The sequence below is a fragment of the Bufo bufo genome, chromosome 3 (genome assembly GCF_905171765.1).
Source record: "Bufo bufo chromosome 3, aBufBuf1.1, whole genome shotgun sequence".
Classification (NCBI taxonomy): Eukaryota; Metazoa; Chordata; class Amphibia; order Anura; family Bufonidae; genus Bufo; species Bufo bufo.
Genome location: NC_053391.1, coordinates 389605718 through 389613678, shown reverse-complemented (window position 1 = coordinate 389613678; position 7961 = coordinate 389605718). Strand labels below are relative to the sequence as shown.

Genomic DNA, 7961 nt, shown 5'->3' with positions numbered 1-7961 from the left:
TGAGATCCGACAGAGGATCTCAAAACAGGAGGAAAACGCTTCAGTTTTTGTGTGCAGCATGGCAAACTGAACATGCCAGATGAATAACATAATTAATCCAGTCATTGTGCTTCTGCATGAACAACACAGGCCTAATTTCATCTTCAGGGATGAAAATGCGCCAGCTCATCGAGGTAGCATCATTAGGGAACGGCTGCTGGAGACTAACAGCAATGGAGCGAGGCGCAGATATAGCGGAGTGCGCTTTGACTTGGGTGGAAGTCGTCAGGCTAGGAAGGGGTTAAGGTTTGAAGCTGGTTGAAGGGGAGGAGTGAGGTTTCGCGGGCAGTATATAGGGTTTGGGGTGAGTGTTTTGGTAAGCAGGTTCAGTGCAAGGCAGAGTGTTTGAGCAGCAGGATGTCGTCTCTGGAGGATCTTTTGGCAGCGGTCAGGGCTGCAGTTCAAGAGCATGGTGCGGAGCGTCTGCATGAGACCATTCAGGCGGCTCTTGCCCCTTCTCCTATGGCAGTGGCGGCGGAGCGACCTTCCAGGGCCAGGAGGTCGGTTCCCCCGGAGCGGCTGAGCCCGGAGTCTACCCCACATGTGTGCCGGCGTCTCCGGAGTCCCCCTGTGAACCCTCCGCTGCGGCCTGAGGTGTCTGTTCCCAGTAGTGCCTGAGGTGTCTGTTCCCAGAGGAATGCCTCTGTGCGTGGTGGAGCGGCGGGAGAGGGACGGGTTAACCCCGGTCCCGTCTCCCAGGCGACGAGAGGCAGAGAGCGCGGGCGAGCGGGTGTCTCCCCTGGTGCGGTCCGGAGTGGTGAGCGAACCCTGGCGGCCTTACCTGAGGTCCGGAGGGGTAGTGCAGTCGGGCGGTCTGGCGGCCTGGGCCTTCCTGGGAGCAGGGCAGCGAGGTCTTCTGCGCCGCGGCCGGCGGCTTCCGGACGGCGGCTGGAGCGCTTGAGGACGGACGTGCGCAGAAGAGGAGAGCGTAACGTGAGTGCGTCGCGGCCCCTGGCGGTGGGCCGGCGACATGGCAGCGTGGAAGAGAACAGGGTGGTTGCCTTGTCTCCTGATCTATTATTTCAGGATGCGGCTTCCGGCAATCCTGCTGGAGAGCAGGTTATGATGGGGAGGATGGAGGAAGGAAGCGTGCGGCCATGTGTTGAGGCTGGTGCGGCGTTTGAATTCCGGGATGACGGTCACTTGCAGGAGCAGGGTGATGGGGAGCTGTCGCCATTGGAGGAAGGAGAGGTTGAGCCGGGTGAAGATTCCGCGGCAGGCGCCATGGAAGTCCCTCAAAGGGAATTAGCCGTGCCGTGCTGTTCGACTACGCCACTGAGGACGTCTGGGAGGAGTTCCGTGGCTGCCGGTGATGTGGTCCGGGGACGGCCAGGTGAGAGACCGGCGGGTCAAAGTCATGTTGTGGGGAGGTGGGCGCTGTTGGTATTAATGTGGGGGGTTCTGATGCTTTGGTGCGGGAGGTATTGTCAGGTATGGTGTCTTTATTGTCTCGGCTAGGTTCCGGGCCTGCGGCGTCTCCAGTACCTGTCTGGGCTCCGGTACAGGCTTTGGAACGGGAGCAGAGTTCGGCGCTGGGGCCTGTTGGGGCAGGTGATGGCATTGGAGGGGGTACCCAGGCATCTGGGCCGGGAGCGGTAGCAAAGGATGTGGGTGATGGTGTTCGGTTGGCAGGTGCGGCTAAAGGGGAGATTTATGTGTGTTTTGAGGGGCCGCTGGGGGCTCACTTGAAGCAGGAGATTAAAGATAAGATATGGAGGGATGAGTATGTGGAGATTTTTGCGTTACTTCCCTTAGAAAAATTTAATTTGGATAGGGGGAGGCCGGACGAGAGCAAGAAGGAGGAGGAAGAGAGGAGGCGGTACAGGCTGATTCCGATTACCTTTCAGAATTGGCTTCAAGCCTTTGCAATTCTGGCTAGTGTAGTTGTGGAGAAGCCGCCTGAGCACTGCTCTGCACTCTTCTGTTATATGGATGCTATAGGTGAGGCGCATCGGACTTATGGGGGTGTGTCGTGGCTTAGGTATGACGAGCAGTTCCGGCAGCGGAAGGTGGTCAGGCCTAGCATTCGTTGGGACCACAAGGATATTGGTCTGTGGTTGCGATTGATGGCGGCACCGAAAGGGGGTCCTCAGCCCTTTCGTGGAGGGGCCGGGCGTGGCTCGGCCTCGGAGTCTTCTGGGGGTAGCAGGAGGGGTTGTTGTTGGCAGTACAATGAGGGACATTGCAGGTTCTTGTCCGACTGCCGGTACAAACATGAGTGTTCCGGGTGTGGCGGTTCCCATAGCTTGTCCCGGTGCTTCAAGCGGGGTAAGGGTAAGGGATCCGAGGTTGTGCAGAAGAGGGGTGACGCCGGTGAGGGTGGACGAGATGGAGCCATATTTAAGGATGTATCCAAATAGGGAGGCGGCACAGTTGTTGTTGGGAGGTTTTACTGAGGGTTTTGTTATTCCATGCGGTTTGGCTGGTGTCAGTCGGGCTCTGCGGAATTTGTCTTCGGCATTGCGCTATCCGGCTGTGGTGAGGGACAAGATTGCCGGGGAGATTGCTGCTGGTAGGGTTGTAGGCCCCTTTGTGGAGTGTCCTTTGCCGGATTGTGGGTTTCTCCTTTGGGTTTAGTGCCTAAGAAGGAGCCTAATAAGTTTTGGCTAATTCATCATTTGTCCTATCCGCTTGGGGGGTCGGTGAATGATGGTATAGCGGATGAGTTGTGCTCAGTGTCGTACACATCTTTTGATGAGGCAGTGCGGTGGGTACGATGTTTTGGGCAGGGCGCTCTACTTGCAAAAACGGACATTGAGGCCGCCTTTCGGTTGTTGGCTATTCACCCTGATAGCTTGCATTTATTGGGTTTTCAGTGGGATGGCTGTTATAACGTTGATTGTTGTTTGCCGATGGGTTGTGCGATTTCGTGCTCCTTGTTTGAGTCGTTTAGTTCTTTTTTGGAATGGGTGATAAAGAAGGAAGCGGGTTGGAGTTCGGTCTTGCACTACTTAGATGATTTTCTGTTTTTGGGTCCGGCTGGGTCTAGGGTGTGTTCTGTTTTGTTACATACCATGGAGAGGGTGGCGGCTCGTTTTGGTATTCCGTTGGCGGCTGATAAGACGGAGGGCCCTTCCACGGTTATAAAGTTTTTGGGGATCGAGATTGACAGTGTGGCCATGGAGTGCCGACTGCCTGTTGATAAGGTGTCTGATCTGTTGAATGAAGTGTTGTTCTTGCGGAAGGCGAAGAAAGTCCAGCTCAAACGGGTTCAGTCGGTTTTAGGTAAATTGAACTTCGCTTGTCGTATCTTGCCAATGGGGCGGGTGTTTTGTCGTCGCTTGGCCCTGGCAACTGCGGGCGTTGCTGCACCTTTTCATTATTTGCTTCTGCCTGCTGCGGTAAAGGAAGATTTAGTGGTGTGGGAGAATTTTTTGTCTGAATATAATGGCCGGTCTGTGTGGATGGAAGCGGTGGTTGACAGTGTTGATCTGGAATTGTTCTCTGACGCGTCTGGTTCCTTTGGCTATGGGTTTTTTGGTACGGGTCAGTGGAGTGCGGGCGCTTGGCCGGTGGAATGGAGGCAGGCCGGTTTCCTTACTAATTTGGTATTGTTGGAGCTTTTTCCTATTGTTTTGGCTACTGAGTTGTGGGGGGACTTGCTTAGGAATCGGCGGGTTCGTTTCTACTGCGATAACATGGGTGTGGTTCAGGCAATTAACAGCCAGACGGCGAATTCGCCTCCGGTTTTGAATTTGCTGCGACATTTGGTTTTACGGGGTTTGCAGTTGAATGCATGTTTTGTTGTGGTGCATGTGCCGGGAGTGGATAACTCACTTGCCGATTCCCTTTCTCGCTTTCAGTGGGATCGTTTTCGCGGCCTGGCGCCGGGTGCCGAGGTCAAGGGGTTGCCCTGCCCCCAGTGGCTCTGAAGCGTGGCCTTGGGGTGTCGGCGGGCCTGATTAGACAGTCTCTGAGTAGAGGTACGTGGTTGGCCTATTCTTCAGTTTGGGTGTTGTGGGAGGAATTGATTGAACAGATGGGTGGTTGTAGTTCTTTTGAAGAATTTAGGTTGTTGTTGATATTTTGGGTGGGTCAGTTTTATGCGAAAGGTTTGTCGTTTTCGGTGGCGTCAAAGAGGGTAGCGGCTGTTGCTTTCTGGTTGCGCCTGAGGGGCTTGGCTGATGTGTCTAAGTGTTTCATGGTGCGGCAGGCCTTGAAGGGTTACCGTCGTAGTGTGGTACGGAAGGATACTAGGAGGCCGGTTTCTTTTGCGGTGTTACAGATGCTGTGGAAGGAAGCGGGGTTGGTTTGTAAATCAGCGTACGAAGTGTGTCTGTTTAGGGCGGTGTTTGTATTGGCTTTTGTTCGGGGCTTTTCGGATCTCTGAGTTGGTGGCGGCAAGTCACACGAGTGGGGGCGGTTTGTTGTGGGAGGACGTTGTGCTGGTGGATGGTGCTTTGAGATGTCTGCTGCGCAAGTCAAAAACAGATCAGGTGGGTAAGGGTGTGGTTGTATGGCTTAGGCCGCTTGCAGAGTCGGTTGTTTGCCCAGTGAGTTGTGTCAGGGAATTTTCGGCATTGCGGCCGGGTGGCACGGGTGTTTTGCTGGTTCATGTGGATGGTTCGTGTTTGTCTCGGTTCCAGTTTGTGGCTGTTTTTAGGAAATGTTTGTTGGCTGCGGGTTTTCCGGCGAAGGAATTTGCATCACACTCATTCAGGATTGGGGCCGCGACTGAGGCTTCCAGGTGGGGGCTTGGAGAGGAGGTTATAAAACGTATAGGGCGGTGGGAGTCTGATTGTTTTCGGTCATATGTTAGGCCTCATCTCTTGTAGTGTGTGGGGATGTATTGTTTTTCATGATTAATGTGTGGGGATCGGAATTGGCAGTGACGGTTGTTTTATATGACTTTGTTTGTTTTTGCAGGGTCGGCACCTTGTCTTGCGTGGATTTTTGGGCATTCGTATGTCTACTGGGGGGCTTTGCGAGCTGATGTTTGGCGGAACGGCCGTCAATTGGGTTTTTCGATGGAGGAACTGCAAGTCCGGTGGATTGGTGTAAGGGGGCTTCTCTGGGGGCGGGTTTTGCCTGGAATCCATACGAATGTTCTGTTGGATCCCGCGCCTGACATTTTGGTTTTGGATGTGGGTGGCAATGATTTGGGAGTACGTCGGTCGCGAGATGTGATTCGGGACATCAAGTTGGACGTATTGCGTTTGGTGTCGGATTTTCCGGGCTTGCTGTTGGTTTGGTCGGAGGTAGTTGCGAGGAGTAGTTGGCGTTTTGCGAGGTCGGTGGAACGAATCAACAAAGCTCGGGCGAAGTTAAATAAGGAGGTGGGGCGTTTTGTTCGCAGACAAAGTGGTGTGGTGGTTCGTCATTCTTGAGATCTGATGGCGTGCATCTGAATGAAGTAGGTATTGATATGTGGGCCTTAGGTATCCAGGAGGGGCTGGAGACGGCACTTAGGGTGTGGCAGGACGCCCACAGGTGAGGTGTCACCGGTGGTCTTCTGGTGGCTGATGGATATGAGATCCTGGGGGAGCAATACAATGGTTTAAGAGATGCAGGACATGTTGGAGCCTGTATCTCATGTGGTTTGTGAATGCCGAGGATGGGGCTCATGTTTGGGCTAAAAGGTCTACAGGAGGAGATACTTGGATACTTCAAGGATTTGGTGCCCTTGGGTCGGTGAGTGCGGCCAAGGGTAATCTTGAAGTATAAGGAGTGATGGTTACGGAAGATACCGCTTGTTTGGGTTGCCCTCCAGGGTCCTTGTTACGGTACAGTGGTTCATAATGTTGAATGATGTATTAAAGTGATTATTGTTATTATGTTATTTGTGTGTACAATAAAGTTGGCCGTAATGGTCATTTTACCAAGCAAGAAGGTGTCAGAGTGGTTATTGGTAAGGAAAAGGGGTTTAGTGAATATAGCCTGAGGAGAAATCTTCCATCCTTGAAGTCATAACAGCAATGGAGCGAGGCGCAGATATAGCGGAGTGTGCTTTGACTTGGGTGGAAGTCGTCAGGCTAGGAAGGGGTTAAGGTTTGAAGCTGGTTGAAGGGGAGGAGTGAGGTTTCGCGGGCAGTATATAGGGTTTGGGGGGAGTGGTTTGGTAAGCAGGGTCAGTGCAAGGCAGAGTGTTTCCCGCCCTCCCACCCTTAATTTGGTGAATTGGGGTAAGCGTGGTAGTTGAATTTGGGCTGATGGATATGAGATCCTGGGGGAGCAATACAATGGTTTAAGAGATGCAGGAGATCTTGGAGCCTGTATCTCATGTGGTTTGTGAATGCCGAGGATGGGGCTCCTGTTTGGGCTAAAAGGTCTACAGGAGGAGATACTTGGATACTTCAAGGATTTGGTGCCCTTGGGTCGGTGAGTGCGGCCAAGGGTAATCTTGAAGTATAAGGAGAGATGGTTACGGAAGATACCGCTTGTTTGGGTTGCCCTCCAGGGTCCTTGTTACGGTACAGTGGTTCATAATGTTGAATGATGTATTAAAGTGATTATTGTTATTATGTTATTTGTGTGTACAATAAAGTTGGCCGTAATGGTCATTTTACCAAGCAAGAAGGTGTCAGAGTGGTTATTGGTAAGGAAAAGGGGTTTAGTGAATATAGCCTGAGGAGAAATCTTCCATCCTTGAAGTCATGGGGTACTTCACATGAAGTGGCCTGCACTTTCTTCAGACCCGAATCTCATTGAAAACTTATGAGATCAGCCGAGTCGCCATGTAGAAGCTCGTAACTTTGTACCCCAGAACCTCAATGACCTGAGGGCCGCCCTGGAATATCTGGAGGGCTAGTAGAAAAAGGAACGACCTCCCAAACTCCCAGAGGCATTAGTAAAGTGTGTGCCTCCGTTTTCTGTCTATCTGTTTTTAAAATCTGGTTCAGAGTTTTAAAAGCTATGTACACCTTAGGGGGCAATTTTTTTTTATTATTGCATTTTACTCCTTTTGGGCTAAAAATAATTTTTTCAATTGGTCTTAACCCCTTAGGGAACGGGCTCATTTTCACCTTAAGGACCAGGCCATTTTTTGCAAATCTGATCAGTGTCACTTTATGTGTGAATAACTTTAAACAACTTTGACTTATCCAGGCCATTCTGAGAAAGTTTTTTCGTCACATATTGTACTTCATGACACTGGTAAAATGGAGTCCAAGAAATTCATTTTTATTTATGAACAAAAATCCAAATTTACCAAAAAAATTAAAAAAATTAGCAAATTTCCAAATTTCTATTTCTCTACTTTTATAATAGATAGTAATACCTCCAAAAATAGTTATTATTTTACATTCCCCATATGTCTACTTCATGTTTGGATCATTTTGGGAAAGACATTTTATTTTTTGGGGACGTTACAAGGCTTAGAAGTTTAGAAGCAAATCTTGAAGTTTTTCTGAAATTTTCAAAAACCCACTTTTTAAGGACCAGTTCAGGTCTGAAGTCACTTTGTGAGGCTTACATAATAGAAACCACCCAATAATGACCCCATTATAGGTATTCAAAACTGATTTTACAAGCGTCGTTAACCCTTTAGGTGTTCCACAGGAGTTAATGGCAAATGGAGATAAAATTTCTGAATTTACATTTTTTGGCTAATTTTCCATTTTTTCCAGTAACAAAGCAAGGGTTAACAGCCAAACAAAACTCAATATTTATTGCCCTGATTCTGTTTGCAGAAACACCCCATATGTGGCCGTAAACTACTGTACGGGCACACGGTATGGCGTAGAGGAAAAGGTGCGCCATGTGGTTTTTGGAAGGCAGATTTTGCTGGACTAGTTTATTTATACCAGTGGTGCCCAACCATTTTTCGTCTGAGGGCCGCACTAGACTTGGTATAAATATTGTGGGCCGGAACCAGGTAGCTTTGCCAGAAAGAAATGCAAACGCTGTGAGGGGGCACGTGTGAGCAGTACTACTGTGAGGGGGCACATATCTGGGCATAACCACTGTGAGGGGGCACATATCAG

The 7961-nt window shown here is 50.5% G+C and overlaps 1 long non-coding RNA gene across 1 annotated transcript; it reads left to right on the top strand.

Annotated features, from left to right (window-relative positions):
* Window positions 1-207: 207 nt before the first annotated feature.
* LOC120995511 lies at window positions 208-6106 on the top strand. The gene is made up of 3 exons (XR_005777607.1): window positions 208-296; window positions 336-343; window positions 6046-6106. It is a non-coding gene; the product is annotated as an uncharacterized LOC120995511 (long non-coding RNA).
* The last annotated feature ends 1855 nt before the right edge of the window (window positions 6107-7961 follow it).